The sequence below is a fragment of the Sphaerodactylus townsendi genome, linkage group LG07 (genome assembly GCF_021028975.2).
Source record: "Sphaerodactylus townsendi isolate TG3544 linkage group LG07, MPM_Stown_v2.3, whole genome shotgun sequence".
NCBI lineage: Eukaryota > Metazoa > Chordata > Lepidosauria > Squamata > Sphaerodactylidae > Sphaerodactylus > Sphaerodactylus townsendi.
The window spans coordinates 82,981,675-83,005,369 of NC_059431.1; the positions used below are offsets into that span (position 1 = coordinate 82,981,675).

Below are 23,695 nucleotides of genomic sequence, written 5' to 3' on the forward strand. Positions count from 1 at the left end.
ACTTAATAGCAAAAAAAAAAAAGGACATAAGGTGCAGAAATTGGCCCATTCTGTGCAACACAAATAAAATGTTTTTAGGATGGAAATAGAAATGGTTTAGGGTAGAATTCATCAGGTTTTCCCTCCAAAAAAGTTTTCAAAACATGTTATTTATGCTCAAAATGATTTTTTCTGAAAAAGCTAAATTAGTGACTTTTCCCCCTGAAACCATTTTGAAAACGTTTCCTGCTTGCTGTGCAGAAAACAGGCGACATTTTGTTTTTTCTGTCTGAGTTTAAGGCTTCCACTTTTGTTTTCTCTGCAGCTGGTGCCCACCATTTTCTGCTGCTTCAGGGATTCTCTGTGCCAACCCACATTTACAGAGTGATTCCCATGGATGTTTCCTCAGATGACATTGCGGCCAGCCACTTGTTTAATGTTTAAAGTACATGAATAAAGTTCTTTTTGCCTTGTGATTCATCAAACTATAAATATCTAAGCATTCTGACTTAAATAACAAATGAAAAAATAAAATGTGTTTGTTTTTCTGCATCCAATAACTATAACGCCAAAGATACTAACATGGAAGTAAGCCACACTGAAATCAGTATGACTGGTTTCTGAACAAACATAGTTGGGAGTATGTTTGTTAACATAGAATGATACTTTTCTTCTTTTTTTCCTTTTTAAAGAGAGTGCTTATATTCAAAAGACAGCAATGAAGATAAACTCGTGTTTCATCTTTTGTCACCACAAATAGAAACTGACCCATGCAGTTGGTCTCACTCCTAGCTTACTTCCATACAGATACATAGCGGCAATGGGGACATCTGGGGTGGCTTGTTCCAGGTGCCGCTGTTGCCATCATGTGTCAGGGCAGGGCCGGGGTGTGTCAGCGGTGGGACATTTTGGGGCAGGAGGGGGTGGGGCGGGAGGGGGAGCTCAGGCAGCTCATGCCCCAGGTGCAGTTCCCCCTCCCTTTGTCACTGCTTCCATATACTACGATAAAAATATAAAGTCCAGTGCAATGATACATTACCAAATTAAGAATATTCCATAATAGGCTCATAGCAAAAAAGATGTCTAATTTTAATAAAGTTTTACATGAATTCTCTGGTGTAACTTTTTTTGTTTCTCAATAAATGAGAAGACTAAAGAAATGATGCGTATCAATATAAACACTTAAATTTAAAGCACTATGAACCCAAACACCATACAACTTAATGTATGCCCACTGAGCTAACCAGAACACGGATGTGAACCGTGTTTTCACTTCACAAGGCTAGTGATGCATATGATCAATATGTCTACGCTTCCCAAAGCTTTATGGTAGAATCAATACAATGGGAACAACTCAACAACTATCCCGGACTCATATCAATTTTCCGTTTTTGTTTTTGTTTTTAATGAGGTGCATTGAAGCTGTGTCACAGTTTCAAAGAGACCTAACTGAAAACTTAAAAATGTGAAAATGAGACTTGCATGAAATTGCCAGCGAAAAGAACTTTATTTGTGTACATTAAACACTGAAAGGGTGGCCATGATGGCAACTGATGAAATCATGGGAATTACTCAGCAAATGGTGGGCCATACAGAGGATCCTTGCAGTAGCACAAAATGGCAGATAAAAGAAGCATTTTTGCTGAAAACAATTTTTCTGTGCTATGGGGGGGGGGGAGAGCAAAAACAGTTCTTTTTAAAATGCTTCTTCGTTTGTTATTTAAGCCAGAACACTTAGATATTCATTGTTAGATGAACTTAAAATTGTTTTATTGACTTAAAATAACATTAATACCAAAATGAAAATACATCATAAGAACATAAGAACATAAGAACAAGCCAGCTGGATCAGACCAAAGTCCATCTAGTCCAGCTCTCTGCTACTCGCAGTGGCCCACCAGGTGCCTTTGGGAGCTCACATGTAGGATGTGAACGCAATGGCCTTCTGCGGCTGTTGCTCCCGATCACCTGGTCTGTTAAGGCATTTGCAATCTCAGATCAAGGAAGATCAAGATTGGTAGCCATAAATCGACTTCTCCTCCATAAATCTGTCCAAGCCCCTTTTAAAGCTATCCAGGTAAGTGGCCATCACCACCTCCTGTGGCAGCATATTCCAAACACCAATCACACGTTGCATGAAGAAGTGTTTCCTTTTATTAGTCCTAATTCTTCCCCCCAGCATTTTCAATGAATGCCCCCTGGTTCTAGTATTGTGAGAAAGAGAAAAATTTCTCTCTGTCAACATTTTCTACCCCATGCATAATTTTGTAGACTTCAATCATATCCCCCCTCAGACGTCTCCTCTCCAAACTAAAGAGCCCCAAACTAAAGCCCCAAACATCAACCACTCAATGCAAACTAGGGAGTCTGGGGAGGACGGACAATGAGGGTGCATCAGAGCAATGGTGTTATGTCGCCTCTAGGGAATATCTGTGACATCATGCCTCCTGAAGAATCATCAAAAACTCTACAGTAAACCTCTGTGCCCCCCCCAGAAGTGGTGTACTAGTGTTGCAGTTAAGTGGTGTACTAGTGTTGCAGTAAATGTTAAATTTTTATCCCCTCCCCCCATTGGCTGATAAGAGTGCTGATGGGCAAAAGGGATTCCCAAGCAGGAGACCTGGCAGTCCAAATGCAAACTGATCAAACCAGTAAACTTACACCTAGGCCCTGAAATCATGTGGCAGTATGTTTTGTCCAGCAGAAAGAGAAATGCAAGAAAACAGAGGTTGCCCAAGAGTAAAGAAAACCTTGTAATAAGATGAAACTACACCGTATAGATGGTATCCATCACAAACCTTTGGGTTTATATGGTTTTAAATGTTACAGGTGAGATTGAAAGAATTTAAAGTAGTCTGACAACCAGAAGAGTAACCATGCTATTCTTTCACCAGCACTAACAGAAATAATGGCACCAGAGTCAGCTAGGCCCATAATTGCAACAGGGGGCAGGGCACGCGGTAAGCGTTCCAAAAAGGGAGCATGTGTGTCCTTGGGCAGCTGAACGGCCGGCCTCACCACCTGGCAATAGCATGCTCACGCGCACGGGCATTTGGGTGGAGCAAGCTGCCCATATAAGGCAGCATGCGGTGGCCTCAGCCTCTTTTTCGATGCATCGAGGCAAACTGACCCACCCGCCCTCCCAAAAGGGATGGGATTCTTTTAGCTTATCCGACGCAGCCCTTTGGGGGCGGTTTGGGCAGAGGAGCGCATCATTTTGGGGGAGGACCAAGCTTGCAGGCCAGACCACTTCGCCTAGGAAGGCCTCCATAAGAGGCTGGAAATGGGGAGCATGCCTATAAGGGCCTCTGCTGGCGAGCCCAATGTCCCATCTGGCAGGGCCACAGGGAATGGGGCGGATGCCCTGTGGCCCAAAACCTCTGTCCTCCCTAAGTGATGGGGGGAAAGGCTGGATCAGCCAGGAAGGCTGATCAGCAGGAAGGTGGGCTCCTTTTGATCGCCCAGCTTCTTTAAGCATTGTTTTAATAAAAAGGGCTGCGGACCTATTTCAATCCAAGCCGTGTCTATGCTTATTTCAGTAGACTCTGCACATCTGGCTGCAAATGACTATGCAGTCAGAAAATGGCCTTCTGCTAAAAACAGCCAGCTGCCTAAGCTGCATGAGTGAACAGTTGCTAACAATATGTGGACTAAAAGTCAAGGCAGAACAGTAGGTTAATAAGGGGAGGAAGTGAATATGGCTTATGTATGATGGTTCAATATACTAAAAAAGTAGAGAGAACTATAAAAGAACTAGCTATGCATTCTGTATATAGTTTGTCCTTCTATGTATATAATTTGTCCTTCCTTTCAAAGGTTGCTAGTTTCTTTTCCAAATAAGGCAATGATCATCCCTATTCTAAAAGCTTAAATACAGATATAAAGTGATTAATTTTTCAGGGATAAAAGCTACATTTCCAGATTCTTTATTACTATCCTTAACCAGAGAAGATAAAACATTTTTCAATTTTTTAAAAAATGAAATAAAGAAAAATAGTGGGGTCTTATTAAGGTCATCTTTACCAGAGCTTCTGCTTTTGCTGTTTCTTCCTTTTTATAACTGACCTAGATTGTTAAAGTTGCTGATGATATAAAATTGGGAAAAATACTGCACACATTGCAAGCAGTAAGTCAAATGTAAATGAATTCAGTTCTGCAGTGTAACTAGGTTGACAAGAAGAAACCCAATTTTAATGTTGACAAATGCAACATAATAGAAACAAAGTACAAAAAAGCTGAAGTACTACATGAGTAGACTAAAATACACACAAAAGATTTTAAGAAAACAATGACTTTGTACATGAATCTGAACAACTTTTAAAAACTGAGTTCTACATGGTAAAATTGCATATTTATGTATCCTTGTATCTTTGATGGTTGGTACGATTTCAGTAAACAGCTATTTTGTTCTACCCATAAGTTGTCTTTACTACTGGATGACAACCAACCTATTAAATGCTTCTACTGAAGCTTCTACACTGAACAACCTGACCAAAATAGCAGAACAGGTGGAATTAATAGGCTACCTGTTCCTCCCAAAAAGTTATTTTATACATTTAATGTATTTATTTCATCTTTGGATGAAACCCTTTGGGGTTTTTTTAAAAAAAACCCTGCAAAAAAGAGGTGTAGCTCAAAAAACTAACAGAACTGACATAAAACATATTTTTAAAACAAGACAGAAAAAAAAATCCGAGAATATGGCAACATTAATACTTGGATAAAGTTCTAGCATAGAAAAATATCTTTCATATTAAGCACAATCAGAGATGTTGCTTAATGGATCTGCAGGGAAATTCTGAAAGCTGGGTGTCACCACAGAATGAGTGTTCTACTCATTTTATCAACTGAACTAACACAAAGACTAATACATTTTCACTTTTTCATAAGACAATTGTGGTGAACTATATCAGAGGAGGCATCCCCATGAGGTTCATGTTTTAAGCTTAAAAGAGATTATGCCATTCCCCTTGGACTATTTCAATGTTTATAAAAAGAACCTCTATGTGTTGTGAAATTTATAGTTTATGCTTCTATGTATGGTGAAAGTTATCCTGCTCTTACTGAATTATTTTCTATTTTTGTAACTCCATTTTCTACATCGTTTGACATACGTTTGATACTTGTCTTCATTGTTTCTAAGGTTTGTAATCTCAGTTCTATTGCATTGCTTATTAAACTCCTCATAGCATTTGAATGCTTTTTATTTGTTTACTGTGTAGTCTTCCTTGAGTCTCAGTGAGAAAGGTGGTCTATAAAATGTTATGCCTATGGAGGAAAAGTATTTGTTTTGGAGGAAATAGTGGTTAAGAACTGTGTTTACTGGAACACAACAGCCAACCAACTAACCAGGCCACATGTAGACTTCAGTAACTGTGACTCCTTCTCCAGTTATGGTCACAAAGCCTGAGCCTCTCCATTCTAGAGAGCCTCTGGGAGTTGTTTTTAAAGCAACACCAATATATCACATAAAGTAAATAAACAATATGAGTCACATGAGAAATCTAAAGTGACTAGAATTGTATCTGTGATACAAGCAGATAACCAGATATTGGGTTACTAGGTCTTTTCCCTCACCCCCAGCCACTAGTGGGGAATGGGGGCAGGGTGGTCAGATCCTGGAGATTTGGGAATGGAGCCTGGGAAGGGCAGGTACCAATTGGCCATGCTGGCAGGGGCTGATGGGGAATGTAGTCCATAACATCTGGAGTGCCAAAGGTTCGCCATCACTGCCATAGAATCCACCCTCCAAGCATCCATCTCCTCCAGAGGAATTAATCTCCATAGTTTGGAGATGAGATGTAATTTTGGGAGATCTCCAGGGTGCACCTGGAGACTGGCATCCTTAATCAGACACCATAGCAAATATTGGCCCTGCTGTGAAGTACTCATCTTATGTAACATTCCGGAAATTGGATAAAATGATCCCCACCTTTGTATTTAATAAAGATCCCAAGCTTACCAATATAGTGTAGTTACTGTAACTAGGCATACCACTCATGCACCAAGAAAAGCAGATAATTGTTGATTACCCATTCCTCTCTAATGGCTTCATTATTGTATTATTTCAGTAACTTTTTATCAGTTATGTTACAATAGCACTCCTTTTCCCAAAAAAGACACTAAACAACTTGTTATCCAACTCAGCCTTTCAATACATGTATTGATCTTAATTCAAATGTGCAGTAACATGTACACCCCTTATTGATATACCCAATATAGAAGATAATGCACCTCTAACAGTAAGGTAGTGGATTCTCAGAATGCAATAAAACTGTAAACACAAAAAGGTTGCAAATCAAAATAAAACCCTTTTCAAGTGCCATTGATTTTAATAGCAGAACTGAGTGCATGTTTCATTCACATCCTGTGAAATCCACTGAAGTCTTCGTGTTGTTTGCATTTGACTTAATATTTTTAGCATCCTTAACTATTTAGTATTTTTAAGAATGCCAAATCAAAAATCAAGTCCAATAGCACTCTGCAAGGATTCTAGAGTCAAGGCTCCCTTTGTCAAAATAAAAAATGCTATCTATTAAGTGCTGTCTATTCCTCTGGCTTGGTGGCAAGCCATTATGGTACCCAGACTATGATTGACAAATTCATCCACTTACAGCATGATTTGTATTTGTTTATTAAGTAGTAAGTTCCACTCAGCTCAATAGGATTTAGTCCTAAGGTAATATAGCCATGTTTCTGAAGACGTTTTTAAAGAATGTAAATGTAACATACTATTTGCTCACTGAATAATTTTCACTTTAACAGAACAGATGTGGAAGATTGCACTGTTATGTTGTCAAGGAGAAAAGCATCCAGAAACACAAATACTTCAAATGCCCACATGATAGTTAGCTTAATTATTTATATTCTAAACTATTTTTATAATTTTAATTAGACTATGTGTTAACATCAGCATTAAATGATATCCATATTCATGTGTGATACCATTCTAGCATTGAATTTAGGAGAGAGCGATACCTTTTCAAAATAATGTGTTCGCTTCAGGTCAAATCAAACTCTTAATTAATACTTTAGACTCTATAAATAAAACTCACTGAAGCTATGATATGTGGTGTTAAATCCAGAAACTTCTAACCTTTAAGTTGCTAATTAACAAATTAATGATGGATAGCAAATTAACAATAAAAATAGAAATAAATTAACAATGAAAGACTTGCTAAGCTGAGGAAGACACTAAGCATATGATTTGCAAATGCCAAGCACCTTATTTTTTTAAAGTTATTATTAGTCGGTTGATGTTTGTTCTCTTCCACTTCCTTGTGACAGTTCTACTTTGGATCTAACTTAAACTCTTATTTATATTACTGATGAAAGTGAGGTAGTTAGAAAAGGTCAGGCTGGGTCATTGGCAGCATCACACAGAACTGAAAGTAGAGCAAGTTCATGCTGGAACTATCAAGACTAGGCTACAACAGCGTTACCAACTTTTTCCTTGGTATGGTTCCTGCAGTTATAACAACTGCAGATTTGATTATGAATAATGCTATACTTGCTGAAGTTCTGCTTAGCATACAGTTGCTGAAGTCACAACAAACCAGAAACTTAAAAGTACTGTACTATACAAGATCATTGGAGGAGTTACATAAAATAGTAGTCTCAAACATGAGCAGTCTGAGAAATTCCCCTTTGACTACCAAGCATTCTCCGCTCCCCATATTTGCAGTACCACACAGCTCCTTTTCAAAGTATGTGAAAGAAACCATATATAACTCATGGTAGAGTTCATACTCTCTAGTTCTGAGAACAATGAGATTCTTAATAGTCACACATTAAAATTAGGTTTGTTATGTGCACTGAACATGCAAGACTGTGTCTCAAGGGTCCACCAGTTCTACAGTGCCTAAACTCAAAAGCCCTGGGCAAGTGCTAACCACTCTCATCCCTTGACTGGGAAGCACTTGGTACTGGAAACCTGAGAAATTCTGTCTCTGATTAATACACTCTAGCCAAATGCTAGTGGAGCAGAGTTGTCAAGGGACTGGACAAACCTTGTGCTTATTGAAACAGAAAAAAGCATCAAAGAAACCCTAAACTCTTCTAATTCAGCCAAAAATTACAATTGAATATGGACACAGAGTAACATTCATCTCCCTATACAATAAAATCAGTTGCACTGGAAAATATAGTGAAAACCAGTTCAATTCATAATAGAAATATGAGTCATGACTGCACTGGATTGTACCTGCCTGTTACCACTCAACTAAATGAAGTTCCTAGAGCTGAGCAATTTGTTTCCAGTAACCAATTGGCAAGTGTTCTAGCTAGTATTCTCAGTCAACTTGAAAGCTAGTTGACTACTGGTGTTGATGGCTCCATTTTTTCACATCCTCAGTTCAAGGTAGAGAATCTCTGCTGTCATACTGAGGAAAGGGAGGGATCTCCATTTCCACATTAAGCAGATTAAACTTTCTCGTAGAGCTTGTGGATCCCCTAGAGACTTCTGCAGACTGCTGGGGGTTCCCTAAATGCAGTTATTTTTAAAAGTGGCCAATAACAAGGTCTTGAGTACGCAGGAGCAGGCAGGCAGTTCTGTCCTTACCTGGTCAGCAGCCTCAATGTATTTGTTCATTCACCCATCCTAAGGTTGCCTACAAATCTGTCTTAGACGACAATGGACAGAAATTCCTACAATGGGCCCAAGAAGCACCCATAATCCCAGTTAGTAACCAAATAAGCATCACTCACCAATCACAAGATACTCCTCATATTCAGAGCATGCCTCATTTAGAACAGCATATAAAAATTGAATATCACAAACTGGATATCCCCTTCTGCCCACTGTTTATTCTTTGGAATTTTCAATGGCAGAAGATGCAAAATTCTTATAACAAGCAGTGAAACAGCATAGTAGTTCTACAATAGTCCCTAGTGGTCATGTTTGCATCATGGAGCTGTTCTGTCTGGCACTTCCTACAATTTCACATTTCTCATTTGCAACTAAATACACATTGAAGTTACTCAGCAGGCAACCGAAACCTTGGGGAGGAAGATATACACATTAGAGGTTTGAAAAGAAAATAATCCAATTAACACTTAAGGTCCTATTCACTAATGTCTGCTTATACAGCATTCACACTTGAAGCTATGTGTCTATGATATCATGTAACAGATACTTATAGAATGTGTCTAATATTAATGAATTCCCTTGCATATTCATGGCTACAGGATTTTTAAAAAGTTCTTATTGCTATGAAATCTTCATATTTTTCTATTCACACTCTATATCCATTTTGTAACAGAAAAATAAGCAGAACAACAACAATGTGTTGTTGGCGTGAAGACAGAAGATTAGAGATTTCTCAAAGCTACGTATAAAGGAAAAAGGAAAGTACGGGGGACCGTATAGTATTGTTATTAAAATCTATTCCATGATAGCTGTTTATTTTTCTGTCAAAGTTAACTTCCAATTCTGTTATTTCTCTGAAGAGCTGAAAAGTGAATATGTGGTCCCATTCCATTGTATCCTTACAACAATCTTGTGAAATGTAGCTTTGACTGAGAGTTAGTGACTACTCTAAGCTCGCACATCAAGTTTCACACCTGAGAGAAAACTTGGAGTTGCTCAGTTTCAATACACTACATTACACAACTCAGTAATGCTCTCACTATTCAATTTAGCAGCAATGTATTACTCCAAAATATGTAAATGTATGAACAGTGTGTTTCTCGTGTGGTTTCCTCTTTTGTTTCAAGCTACAAAAATGTCATTAACATGTAATATTTAAGCATCATCACCCCTCCTTCTGCTATAACTACATCAGTGCTTTTTTTCGTCCTCAGATGTTACTTATTTCTTTAATTAGACAAAGATGTACCTATTAGTAGGAATAATACTCAATAATGCCATTTAACCAATCAGATTTGCTTATGCGATGACATTTTTGAGAACAAGTAAAGGAAACAGAGATTAAGCTAGGGAAAAGTAAATTGAACTGGTAACGGTGTTTTAAGGGGTATTGACAGACTGTGAAATAGAGAGCTAGTATAACAATAATACCTAAATTCTGTAACTATTTGGGACCATTCAAAACATTTCCAGAACACCTGAAAATGCTTGTGGAAAATTGTACATAGATTTTGCTCAATCTTACTGCTTATACATTTCAGAATATTATTTACCAGCACAGTTAATACAACTAAGTTGCTATTACATGAAATACATCCTCTTTTTTATTTTTTTAAGCAGAAGTATGATTTAAGTAGCATGATCAAAAGAGTGTGTATTTGATCATGGATTGGCTGGATGCCCAGTTATTGGAAACATACCAAGGGTATGGATGACCTGCAAATAGCTACTGTTGTATGAGGCCATAGAAGAACTGAACATTTTATGTAATGATTTTAAACAAAGTAAAATTCCTTTAAATCAACCTGACACACTTTCATAACTCACTGTGCTGTCTTACATTTTCTTAAAGATTAATTTTCAATACTTAATTGCAGCAATAAACCTTATTCATTGCATTATCTTTGGCCTATTCCTCACAAGTCCCCTAAAACATTTGCAAAATGTTTTTGATCCCCCTCCCCATTTATCTGCACACACACCCTCAAAATGATTCCTAGCCATCGTTTTGTGGGGTTTTTACCATTTTAAAAAATTATCTGTGGAATCAGTGCTTCAATGCCTCATTCCACAATTCTCCATAGAACTGAGGCTTCAAAAGTTTAAGTCCCTCCCCCCACCAGAAAAAAAAACCCAGAAATGAGGGAAAGAATCAGGCAAAAAGAAATGGCATGAGTGCAGCAAGGTAATAGAAAATTGTGCTGAGAAATAATTTTGGAAATGGCAGGCATGTAAAATATATTAAATAGATCACATTTCAGGCTAAAAAAATTGTTATAACAGAGTATGCATATAGAATGTTTTGAGGCTGCAAATAAAACATTTTCAGAATGTGCTGGGGGTAAAAACATGCAGAATTCCCTAAACATTTTATTTCCTGCCTCAAACTGTTTCATTTTGGTTGTGCAGAAAGATCCTTTAAGGTGACACTGGATTTTGTTTTGTTTTGCTACAACAGCTACCCCTTTGCAATCATGCTAGTATAACAATAATACCTAAATTCTGTAACTATTTGGGACCATTCAAAACATTTCCACTGAAGGAAAATGTCCCTGGTTGACTCTTGTTCTCTTTCACCTCCCATCACTAAAGTGTATAATCTTCCATATTTTTAAATCTACAAGGCTTTCTTTAATAACAATGATATTTCCACTTCCCCAGCAGGTTGGGATTAAAGTTGATGGGGGGGGGGGGGACCATGAAGGGTGTCAAAATGCATATTCTTACTTATGGTACCTACAACTCCAGATCCTTTGTCAGCTTACTACAGATAGTTAATTTAGTTCACATAGCAAGACACAACATTATAGTGTGAATATTTACACTTTTACATCAATAAGACTATAGTGTCTGGATCAAGGGACTTTTACATCAATAGGAGTATAGTGTCTAGGGATGTAATAGTGTTTTGATTGTTCCTGCATGACCGGGGGTTGGACTTGATGGCCCTTGTGGTCTCTTCCAACTCTAAGGCCGTTTTCTCACTGCCCAAATATGACGCCTTAGGGACGGCAAAAATGGTGGCCCAGCAATGCCCCTCCTCATTCCTGGAAGTGTGGGTGTGATTTTTCTGCCCCCCACATGACTCCCACAGAGGCACCTAGGGTGCTTGTCCCTGGATGTCCCCATAGCAGCTATACCACTGGTCTCTTCCTATACGTCCCAAGAAGTCAATTGTGACCCTTAGGTTGGCCCCTGTTTATTCTTCCACTTAGGGTAGCTTAACCAGCATCAGGTAAAGTCCAGTCTTTCTATAATAGGTCCTACCTAATGGAAAGAACTCTTTGAGGAGACGCAGTCTTTAGAGGTATTAGGAGATCTATTGTGTTTACTAGTATTTTTAACAGAGTGTAGGCTGAAGGCATTTTTAGAGTGAGTGAGTTATTTGGGGTCTTTATTCTGTATGTTTTAGGTATAAATCTGCAAGCCTTCTTGAGATATGGGATAAGTGGAATATAAATAGTTTAATTATTTTATCATGCTTTGATATATAAGGAGCTATTTTGCCAATACCCACCCTTCTCTAAGAACTAGGGTTGCCAGTTCCAGGTTGGTAAATATATGGAGGTCTGGGGAGTGGAGCATGAGGATGGTGGGGTTGGGGGAAGGGAGGGATCTCTGCAACAGAGTCTACCCTTCAAGGTGTCTTCAGTGAAACTGGTCTTGGTCATCTAGAGATCAGTTGTAATAGCAAGAGATCTCCAGCGACCACCTGAAGGTTGGCAACCCTCCTAAGAACTATTATATGGATAGTAACTTCATATTAAGAGACTGCCATGTTTAGCATGTCTCTGGAGTCATGGCAGATTGATTATGTCATACAAAACGTAATAATCAGCATAGAACCGAACAATACACTTCTCTGCTATATTGTAGCAAATAAAAAAAATGATGAAGAACTGGGTTATATACCAAGTTAGACTGAAAGGAAAGAGGCAGTGGTTATGAAGCATGAGCAGAATCAACAATTCCAAGAAATGATGAAAGTAGAAGCAGATACAAAGTGAAAGAAGTATAGGCCAAAGAATTGAAGCTAGAATTTATCCATCTTCTTACCTACAAACCTTTTTAGGGGCATAATTCCATAAGCAATGTCAATGTTGTCATGCATCCCAATATAGTGGACTTTCTTGCAAGGAGACAAGAAAGAATAAAAGTCTACAGCTTCAAGTAGTAGACTTGAAGCAAGTACCTTATCTTAGTCAGCCCTGGGAGAAGTTAGGGTCTCAATTCTTCTAAGCAATAAACCTTATTTTTGAACTGTTACACCTTGCTTGTGTGTCTCCCACTCTGTTCCACCCAAGAACAGGGCGCCTTAAGGTAGTTTTACTTGGGGAACAGAACAAGGATCAACAAACAATCTCAACTCAAATACATAACTGTGGAATGAAATTTCTAAACACATTGCATTAAAGTTTAAGGCTACAACACACAGTATAACCAAATCTTACTGGTAGCATTTATTGGCAATTCTTTTCTGAAATCTGAATTGATGACATCCAATTCTTCTTAATATTCATTTTTAATATTCAACTGTAATAAAAACCATGTGTCTAGATTAATCATTCTCTTTAAGTCAGGTCACGTAACACACATATCATTAGAATATACAGAGACTACATGCAGCCTTTGAGCAGAGGTAGGAAGTGAGGAAGATCTTGCAGGCTGGTTAACATAGCAGCAAGTTAGCAGCAGCTGACTTTTTTTCTCCTCTTCCTGAAGTATTCAGTCCCGATGAAAGCAGAAATGGAAGCCCTTGAACACTTGCCAAAAGATCTAGACCCTGGGGCTTGCAGCCTGGGACCTATGGTACTCAGCTGAATAGACCTAAACTTAATCAGATTTATCTGTAATTTCTTTGTCTATTTGCTTAAACAAATTTGTAATTCAGCACTTTTTCATCCTTTTTTTGTAAACTGCGTTTAGTCTCTCTGTGGATAAAAGCAGCCCAAAAGGCCCAACAATACAACAAATATTTTTTTCTAAAATCTCATAAGTTATCTATGTATGACCCTATCTATTGAGACATCCTCCTCTTGAATGAAGCTTCATTATTAATCACAAGAATCATATTATAAACTGGAAGCAACTCTCCATGATCTTTCATTGTGCCTGCTACCTGATCACATTAAATGCAGAGGCCAAGGACTGAACCTGGAAACTTCTACAAGCAATGAAATGTACAACTCCTCTCTCTCTCCTGACAATCTTTAGATTTAAGCCCTAAATGTTATCACATCAGAAAATATAAATTCATATTACAAATCCAGTTACATCACAGATTCAGTGAGGACAGCTGAAGGGGCTGGAGGAAATCTAATAAATATGAGTAGCTCCTCCAAATTAATACGATGTGCATCTTCTATCTCTGTAGTGGCTAGCGGTCATACATTTTATTTACTTCTTAAAACAGTCATAAAACAGCAGCCTTAAACCCAGTGCAGATTTTCCAAAGGTCAAAATCATGGTTACAAGACTACAGGTGCATTCTGAAGGGGGAAATCTCATATGTAGTTTAATGATAAAGAAAAGTTAGTAATTGGCCTGTGATTAACTAATTCAAAGGCCCACCATGAGCAGAATACATACAAAAATGTCACATTGAACCCTTCATTTTGCATCTCATATATTCTCAAAGTCAAATGTGAGGGGGAAAAGATACTGTGTTTTCACATCTTTACTTATTGGTTTGGGTCCTGCCATCTGTTAGTAACACTTTTGGAAGTGGATTTTTGAACTTTGCAACAGTGTCATTGCTACCAAATTGTCAATACCACATGGTAGGAAGAATCCAACTCAGTAGCACAAGTTGTAGGAGAGACACATTTGCCATTTTTTCATCTCCTTGCCACATTCCTTGATGCCATATGAACTTTTCTCTAGAATTGTATATCACTTTCTGAAGATTTAAATGAAAACTGGAACCATTTAGCCACAGACACAAATTGTAAAGGTCTTTACTTATATTAGCTGCTTCATATTTCAGATAAATTATGCCATGCCACCTAGACAAATTTTCTTCTCCAAAACAAACTACAAGCTTTGAAATAGAAAAAAGCATATCTGCAGATCTTAATAATAATTGTAGATAACATACACTGCAACCCAATAGGGGTTTCCAGGCAAGAGGCTAACAGAGGTGGTTTGCCATTGTCTTCCTCTATAGGCCCCCTGGGGAAGAGGCGGCCTATATAAATCTAAAATATAAATAAATAAATAAATAAATAAAAATAAAATGACCCTGGTATTTCTTGGTGGTTTCCCATTCAAGTACTAAGCAGGGCTGACCCTGCTTGGCTTCTGAGATCTGATAAGATCAGGCTAGTCTGGGCCATCCAGATAAAGCACTGCCCTGCAGCTTATCTGAAGAGACAGCACAATAAGAAATGGAGCATTTATTTTAATGCAATTTCATATCGTATCTCAAACTTTACAAACATTGTCTGTGTTCTGAATGTTCCGGTCCAGTGGCTGTACCCATCTTTATCCAATATTATAAACCAGCTTACAAAAATGTAGCCACCTTTGATCTATCAAGCTTGCTGGAAGCATAAAAAGGAGGTATATAACCAAACTCACTGGTACTCTAAAGTTAAGAATGCTTTTGAAAACCAAGAGTTCAAAATTGAACTGAAATATTCTGGGTGTTCTTACACTACCAGCCAAGAACTGTCATTCTGACTATGTGCAGAATAATTATTGGTACCAACTATTTAATGTCCCTGCATGCATAAGAGCAGGATCAGCACATTCAACCAAAATGTAGTTGACTTTAAAATGATCTACCTGCCCATTTTATGTTATTCAAACCAGCTAGCCAAATGTCATGTTGCCCATTATTTTCTTTAAGCATGCCCATGCTGTATCTTATCTGGGAACAGAGTCAGTTACCAAGTACCTAACTCTCATAGGCCACATTTCATCTACACCTAGTGAGATTCAAAGTAAATTTCCAACATTCCTTAGGAAAAATATCTTATAAAATTCAAGGGAAGCCAAAATTGTTTGGCAAAGTTACTAAAGTTCCTCAGCAGGACTCTCATACAACCCTATGAATCACAGCAAAACCTATTGACAGAGTTTGTCCAGTTCAGTTCTCCCAGGTAGCAAACCACAATAAGCCAAAGCAGTTGCCCCTTATTATCCTTAGCTGCTCCAGCACTAGGGTTCTGTACTTAAGACATGCCATCTCATTATCTTGAATGGAAATGGCCCACGATGTCCACTAACATATATTCTGGTGTCCTTCCTTTGTTTTTTTGTTTTTTAAGCCAACTGCATTGAAGCTAAATCAGTGGAGATGTATATGTAAGCTTAGTTTAGTGCCATAGATAAGTTATTTCCTGCTACATGGCCATTATTTTTAAAATAGATAATAAATAGAGCTGCCAGCTTCCAGGTAGGGCCTGGCAATCTCCCAAAATTAGAAGTAATCTCCAAGCAACAGAGACCAGTTTCCCCAGAGAAAATGGCAATTTTGGAGGGTGAACTATATGGCATTACATCCTGCAGAGGTCTTTCCCCTCCCCAAACCCAGCTCGCCTCAAACGGCACCCACAAAATCTCAGGTAATTCTCAACCTAGGACTGGCAACCATAATAATAAAGAATTAATTAAATCATTCTGAAAATTATGAATATACACCGTGAAGAATCAACACAGGAGCCTTTTCCCTGTTCTTTATTACATCTTCTAACAGTTAACATTTAGAAAAAATGGAAACCAGTTGATAAAAAAAACTGAAGTAATTTGAAGTTATCAGTACTTGGACACGGTACATATTAATAATACATCATGAAAATAAAATAGTTCAGTGCTTTAAAAATTACTTTTAAACACCTTTAACAGAAGTGATGCAAGCACAGACCTGTTGTATCTTCCTTTTTCTAAAACTAGGTTGGATCAGTTGTTTTTCATATATTATTTACAAGTTTAATAATACAAGTCACAAGTACTGAAGAATTTTTGTTTGTATTGTAACTTCACAAGAAGCAAGTTCTGTTCATTTTTTAGTACACTTGTTAAACTGAATCACATATACAGTGGAAATATGTAGGAAAAATCTGAAAATACCAATTCTATGTGTGCTTACTCATAAGGAAACCTGAGTTCGCTGCAAATTTAATCCCTAGTAAAGGAACATCAGATTGCAGCCTTCACCTTTCTAAAATCTTGCATTATAATCTTCACGAAGAACATAATTCCTCTGTTGGTGTATTTCATACATTAGAGAACAGAAATTTGATGAGAAAATAACAGCCAAATTTACATTTTTTTATTCTATATTGTTGACAGTATGCTGTGAAATTTATGTACAAGTTACACAGTTTTGATCTGTAGATAAGGTTACATACCAATATATTACATTTGAATCTGGCTCCTAATTCTGAATTACATAATTCCCTAACATAGGAAAGCTAATATAGTATACTGGCTATGACTCTGACACGTGATTTCGAAAAGTCTTGTCTCGTTCATGAAATAACTATGTATTCTTCATGCAATCCACTCTTTATGCAGAAGGGATATCTTATAGCAGCTTCTTACATTTCCCCACACCTCTCCTAGAAGGAGTTACATGGAACCATCACCAATTTACCTTTCAAGATAGGTTAGGCTGAGAAAGAGCAACTGGTTCAACTTTACCCAACACAATTCATGACAAAGCAGAGATTTCAACTCAGGTCTCTCTGATTTAACACTCTAACCACTATACCATGCTGACTCTCTTCCTTAAACAACAATTGCAAGGACAACAACAAGATGGCATATTTAGTTACCATTACAACACAAGTCAATATATCTAATAGGCTTGTTTGTAATATAGATGTACATGAAGTTCAATTCTGTCTAAAAGACTGCAGATAAAAGACTGCCTATCGCATGAAGTTGTAAGACATGAAAGGTTCTATCATTATCAGTATTTTAGCTATTGAAGCATCATTGCCTTCATTTACCTATGAATTAAAACTACTGACCTGTATTATATTTTCATCTTATATCCACTCAAGGACCAAGTTTCACATGTATTCCAATGCAAAATAATCCTCTGTTTTAGCTATTTCATTCTATTACTATGTACATAAAAAATGTAAAACATTTTACAAAGAATGCTTTATTTTCAGATTTTATCACAAATATTACAAACAAAGATAACAATTGTTTTAAAAATCACAAGACAAACTGCATATATTTTGTTTTTAGAATTTCTAACATTCTCGTTTCAGCACTGCCTTAAACCTCATTACTGAGAATAGGATTATTTTTGTTTGTTTTAAGTATCTGCTTGTATTCACTTATTTTCTACAGGTGTACTAAAATCCTTCTGTAATTATTACACTGTTTTTTGCAGAAACTACACATGACAGAAACTATATATTCAAATACATACAAGCCAAACCCAAAGGCCCTTTGGAACAAATGTATTGACTCTGATATCATACCTTTGCCTTAAACAAAGTGTTGTCCATTACCTTGCCTGTCAAAATGGCTCACAAAAGTTATTTTTCAAAATATTAGGCTTCAGTCTAATAAAAGATAGAAGGTAAACTTTTTTAAAAAACCTTCAATGTCAAGTGAAAGCATTTTTTAAAAAAAGCAAGACAGTAAAATAATGTAGATCTTAGATTCTATGAATGACTACTAGTCTAGGAAGTCCAAGTTATTTGGCCCTCAAGCACATTCTAAATCTTTTACTCAAACAAAACTTGTATAAGAAAAAGGCCTGGAATGATACAGGTTTATATTGTTATCTAGTGCCAACAGCATTCACTTATAATACATTCGTTAAGCTTTGATTGTTATTGATTTGTCCAATAGTATGTTGTTGCATGTTTATGCAATTGCATGATCTATATTTAATGATTCAGTGACCAAAAGATTCATACTAGTAAATTTAATATTTTAAATAACAATTATCTGCATACTTATCCTCAAGTAAGTCCATTGAACGAATTGAAATATACTTCCCAGAAGAAGCAATGCTTAGGATGGGCTATTATTCTTTACCAGCAGTTCCTGGAATTTTTTCTTTTCTTTTTGGACACGTTTGGATCAGTATAGCTAGTTAGAGATGATGCATGAATTAGAATTGGGGTGAGGAGTAATTTGTAAAACTGAATCAAACTTTTAAAGTTATAGATCTCTCAATGAAATTAATAAATCCACACCAAACTCATAAGAAAAAAGAATCTTATGTTTAATAATGTGTTTAGTGTGTTATCTTTACAAGCAAGTCACACTGCTTGATTTTTGCTTATTCAGAATGACCAGATACTGCACAAATTTAATGTTTGTGAACTAGTTGTTCTTCACTGATTTTGTGGATCAAGGAAGAATTACTGATTATTTAACAACATGTTTGAGTGCTTCATGACAACAATGAAATACTGAATTGTATCTCCCCCACTTACTGCAATTGTAAGCAAGAACTGGTAGACAGTACTTTATTAGTCAGAAGTCCGATAGTAAGCACACGTTAGAGAAATTAATCATTCATTCCCTGCAGACTGCTTATGTATTTCATCGGGCCATTATCTGATCTGAATAACAAGAACAATTGCATAATGAAATGCATTAGTGCTGACACCAGCAACTTTATTCTATCCACTTCAAGATGCAACCACGGCTGTAGCAGTTTCTTCTTTTGAATTCCTATTTCTTCTAGTATCTCATCCATAGTGACTTCTCATTCACCAGTATTTTAATTTTCAAGGTAATATAGTATTAAACATAGTGAGTAGAAATACATGTATCAGGAGTATCATATCAAATCATTTGCATAGCATAAAGTCAATTTTCATAGAGTTCAGCATTTCCAAACTACATTTTAAAAGTTTGCAGGTAAATAATTCATACACCTGATGTGTTCCATGTTCTTAATCTGAAAACAAAGCTCACTACTACTACATATTGTCCACACTACCAAATCCCCTGTCCAAATGTATTATCTATCTGGGAACCACTTTCGCCACAAAGCCAGTCTAACCTGATCACTCTATGCAATTTTAAAATAGTTCCTGGAAAGATATCTGTTTAGAGAGACTCTGTAATAGCCGGTTAAGATAAGATCATTAAATAGCCTTTTCACTGCTATTCTAAAGACTCCTGGTTCAACCACTATTAAGTCAAGATTGGTTTGCTCTTCCTTGAACTTGCAGCTCATACCATCCTACTCATCCGAACATTAATGTTTATAGTAACTGTAAGCAATTGTGACTTTACCATATATGCAAAGCAATACTTCATGATATTAATATCTTAAGCCATCTTGCTTAATTGGCTTCACCACAGTGTATACAAAACTGATTACAAATGCCAGCAAAAGAGCTGATTTTGCAAGAAATAAACTTCAGTGTTGCAGAACAACTATGGTTACTCTAGCTCTAAAGAGAAACTTTCACAATAGTCTGTGGCAGTTTAGGAGCAATGTTTTTGTTAGGATTTGAAGCATAATTAATCCAGAATAGCATGGAAAGGTAAGACAATATTTTCCCAAAATAAGTGTTAATGCTGCCTCATCTCCCAAGTTCCCATTGTGAAAAACAATGTGCTTTGTGACCTGATACAATTCTGAGATCCACATGTGCAGCAAGTTTTGTGTGCAAGAATACAAGAACAGTATTAAAACAAAATCCATTTGGCAATAAGAAAATATACTGAAATGTTATTGATTCAATTGAAAGCTAACTGACTCAACTATATTTCTATTGACAAAGGTTTTATTTAGATATTTTAAAAAACTGGCTAAGGGTTTTTGGAATCAGCTAACCCACAGTTCCTCCTCTGGTGGTCAAAAAGAAATTCATGTAGTGCTGATGATCTGCATGCCTGTCCCAAGAGAAATAATGCTCTCAGAACTTTTGATGCAGAGACCTTTCTGAGGTTCCAAGATACACCGGTGTGTCAAGCCTTCTTGTCTTCTTGCCTTCAACAGCTCTAGTTTCCAGCCTTCATGTCCCTGTCCAAATTCAGATCTGCCACAGGGTTTATTCCTATACAGTCAAACCCAAAAGACACACTAGGAGCTTAGGCATCCTGTATGTGTACCAAACCACCAAACAAACCACTTTCTTATAACTCAATATTCAAGCATCTCCCAAAAAAGAAATGAAGACTAAAAAAAGGCAACTAAAATTCAAGTAAGATATCCACACCACCACCGCTATTGCTTATTATTATGGGAGACTGGACAGACACATAGAGCTAGTTTAAATCCTCTACATGTCTGCTAAAGATCAGCATCTTTATCACAAGAAACAATGAAATTACACCTACACCCCTAAATTCAAAATGTACATCCACAACAGCAGACCCAGTTTTCCTGAGTCCTGACATAAAGTGCTCAGGAAACTGGGAAACGAACACAAGCTTAAAGCATTTGCCCTGCCCAACTGTCAACAAGCCCCAAGTTGTGATCGTCAAGTGCTCACTTTTACTTAGACAAACTGGACAATCTCTCACAGTGCAGAAATACACCAACACATAACACAGATTCTACCAAAAGGAGGGGGGGGGGAGAGATTTACTTACTAATGCAGCCAGCTCCGACCTCTCTGGGAATCTTGAAGAGTCTTCTCTATCCGCTCCAGCCGGTCACGTTAAGAACAGTGCTCCTATTCCACAAAGGCCACGAATGAACTGCAAAGAAAGACAACCACATGTCACATCCAGCGGGTTTGTTTTGGTGCTGAATGAAGATAGGAGGGAGGGGGAGGGGTTGGTGTTTAAACAGCCCTCTTTTCCCCCCCTTCTTCTCTCCCCCTTTCCAACTGTGGGGCGGGTGGGAGCGCTCGCCAATAAATAAGAGGGTCGCGCGCGCCCTGCCCAATTGCTGTAGAGGGCAGAAGGCAGTACCTGCAACTCTCTCCCATGAAGGCTGCCCAAGCGGAGAGTGCAGAGGAAGAAAGAAGAAGAATTAGAATAAGAATAATAAGACGAGGAAGTAGGAGGAGGAGGGCGCGCAGGTTCGAGTCAGAAGCTCCTGGGAAGAAACGGAGCACTCAGAGAGAGCGAGCAAGACAGGGATGCAGAAACAGGGCAGTCGACGCCGGTGCTGTCAAAGCAGAGCCCCTCGGCCAGCGCGAGAAGCACAGCAACCCGCTCCTGCTGCCGGCGACGCGCGAGGGAAGCGAGGCGGCGGCGGCAACAGAAGGGAGAGCGGAGGGGGAGACAGCTACCCTGTGCGCGCGCTCACGAACACACACACACACACACACAGCCTGAATGCTTTCCCTCTCGGGCGCATCCACACCGCCGGCGGCCGCGTTCCTCACGCTCACCTGCATTTCCTTCGCGAGCCACTTGATGGCTGGCAGTCGCCAGGCAAAGCCAGGAACTCTTTCTCCCCGCCTGGCCAAACCCACGGGGGGGGGGGGGACCGCCCAAAGAGCTAGAGAAAGGTGAAGGGCCGCTGCAGTTTACCTCCCGCAAGGCGAGGCACACCTTGCCGAAGGATGTAGCCCCAAGTGAGTCACCCTCCCGACCTGGGAGATGACCGTCTTTCTCGTCAGGCAGCGATCTCGGCGGGGTCCCTTAGGCGCCCCTCCCCTCTGATTGGCGTCCCGTTCAGAAAACCCACATGCGGACCGGGGCGCGGAGCATCGCTCGCCTCCTCCCGAAGCGCCTCGCCCCCTTTCGGAAGCTTGGGAAAAAGAAAGAACGGGCATCTTCCTTGGCAACTTTCTGCCTCTTTTGCTCACCCAGCACTGAGTGCACCTGGACTTATGTGCCCAGTCTTCACTCGGAAACGGTGCACGGGGACCCGAAGGCTGGGTGGGTTTCGTTTTTGTGACCCCTCCGCCACACGAACCTCTACCCTCAGCTCGTTCTGGCTCCCAGCTGTCAATAATGTAATAAAATTAAAAAGCCTGTCTCGCGTTCGCGTACCACTTATCGCTTTAAAATAATGCACCTGTTTGCGAGATGATGATAATGATCCGAATCCTACAGACCTCCGCCTAAAAGCTATCGTGAGAGAAATGAGGGGATTAGACCGGCCTTTTCTCGCTCTGTTCCATCTCCCTTCGATTATTTTTGGGCTATATACAAGCCCTGTCTTCTCCCTCCTCGCCAGGGGCAGTATTGACGAGAAGGTCCCTAAGGAGCTCGAGGTATCACCACACAACCTGCGCCCCTCGGTCTCCCTTCTCAGCCGCCCCCAGTTTCCCGCTTCGCGGCTGGTGGGTTAAACGGAGCGCCTGGCTCCTCGCAGGCATTCCCCCTTCTTGCGCTTTCTCCCCTGGCGATAGTTTGTGTCTTTTAAATAAAGATTTCATCCTGCCAACCCGCAGGAAGCTTTTAACAAGATGCAGCTGAGCGTGTCGAGATCATATCTTTTTACTGCCGCTCGAGCGTGTGCATCAACTCCAAACTCGTCTCTGGCTCCTCCGCTCTGCCCTAAACGCTGCAGCCGCCTCAGCTCAGGAGCAGCCCGAGCGGCAGCGCCAAGACGGGCGACCTTCCGCCGCAAGCACTTACGCGCTCGCCTCCATAATAGGACCTCATTAGCGGGCCCGCGAAAGTCCGCGGGACGGAGCCTGGGGCCCCGCGCAAACTGCTGGCTTAAGGGTCGACTCCTTTTCCCTTTCCGCTTGAGCACAGTGTGCAGGGAGAGATCTGAATTCAGAAAATGGTATTGCGGAATTATAAAACAGCTCACTACACTGCATTTCAGACTTTTTTTTTTAAAAGGAGCCTGTGAACTAAATTGGCCTGGGTTGCCACTTGCCAGCTTCTGGTTGGGAAATTCCTGGAGATTTGGAAGAGAAGCCTGGAGACAGTGGAGATTGGGAAGGAATCGTGACCTTACAACACTCTCCCCAGAGCTGCCCCCCCCCCCCCCCCGGAAACTGATCTCCATAAATCAGCAGTAATTTAAAGAAATCTCCAGCCTGCATTTGGAGGTTGGCAATTCTAATTTGTCCAGATCTTCCAGGTAACACAGGCCAGGTACACAACTCAGCTTCTGGGGAAGGGATTTCCAAAGGAGGACCAGACTTCAACCTGTGCATGCTCTATCCACAGAAGGAATAGTGGCCATGTGTTTAGAGAATGCACAAGTGCATTTGCATCCATATGGATCATTGTGAACCCCCCTATTCCCAATGAATATCCATTCCACATACTTTG

The 23,695-nt window shown here is 39.2% G+C and overlaps 1 protein-coding gene across 34 annotated transcripts in view; it reads right to left on the minus strand.

Moving 5' to 3' along the window:
• Positions 1 to 21,579, minus strand: part of PTPRD (protein tyrosine phosphatase receptor type D) — a 1,487,793-nt gene extending 1,466,214 nt beyond the window's left edge. For 25 of the 34 annotated variants that reach the window (XM_048502785.1, XM_048502811.1, XM_048502810.1 and 22 more), the window contains exons 1-2: positions 21,422 to 21,579; positions 21,098 to 21,205 (exon numbers count right to left, since the gene is read on the minus strand). The gene's annotated coding sequence lies outside the window, so the exon portion shown is untranslated. The remainder of the gene's footprint in view (positions 1 to 21,097; positions 21,206 to 21,421) is intronic. The other 9 variants (XM_048502821.1, XM_048502819.1, XM_048502816.1 and 6 more) reach the window with 1 other exon arrangement.
• Positions 21,580 to 23,695: the final 2,116 nt, after the last annotated feature.